The 628-nt window shown below is 46.8% G+C and overlaps 1 non-coding gene across 1 annotated transcript; it reads right to left on the reverse strand.

Annotated features, from left to right (window-relative positions):
* Nucleotides 1–280: 280 nt before the first annotated feature.
* On the reverse strand, nucleotides 281–372 carry trnar-ucu (transfer RNA arginine (anticodon UCU)). The gene is given in 2 exon segments: nucleotides 281–316; nucleotides 336–372. It is a non-coding gene; the product is annotated as a tRNA-Arg (tRNA).
* Nucleotides 373–628: the final 256 nt, after the last annotated feature.

Below are 628 nucleotides of genomic sequence, written 5' to 3' on the forward strand. Positions count from 1 at the left end.
CCAACTGAAAGGAACATTTCTTACATGATTGCAGTCTATCCAGCAGCTGTGCCTGAATGTCAGCTGAGAGATCTTCTGTTCTCCTTTTCAGTTTATTAGCTGCCTCTGTGCCAAGCAAAATCTCACACCAGTCAGATCTCTGTCCACCTGTACAGTCACAAAGCCGGGGGAAGTGACGCTGTTTTCCAGGATGTCTGAGTGCAGTCCTTTTTTTCTAGCTCTCAGGACGGGAGCTGTATCCACCCTGAAGGAAGGCGCCACAGGAAGTTAAAAGGCACTTTGACTCTGGTGGGACTTGAACCCACAACCTTTGAATCACTTCTCCTGTGTTTAACTAGAAGTCCAATGCACTATCCATTGCGCCACAGAGCCACAAAGAAGTCCATTTTTTGTCCTAGAATGAAAGGCAGAAATCCGGAATAAGCAGCAGCATTCCAGAATAGTCATCAGTATTCCGGAATTATACGTAGAATTCAGGAATAACAGTCAGTATTCTGGCAAGTCAGCAGTCCAGAAGGGAAGCTAACATCAGCAGTGGCTCAGTGGTAGAGCAGGGTTGTGTGTCCTTTACCCACATTGCCTCCAGTGCTGGTCATTGTATGACACTGCTTGGCAGCAGCTTTAAGCA

The sequence above is a fragment of the Parambassis ranga genome, unplaced genomic scaffold (assembly GCF_900634625.1).
Source record: "Parambassis ranga unplaced genomic scaffold, fParRan2.1 scaffold_21_arrow_ctg1, whole genome shotgun sequence".
NCBI classification, from domain to species: domain Eukaryota; kingdom Metazoa; phylum Chordata; class Actinopteri; family Ambassidae; genus Parambassis; species Parambassis ranga.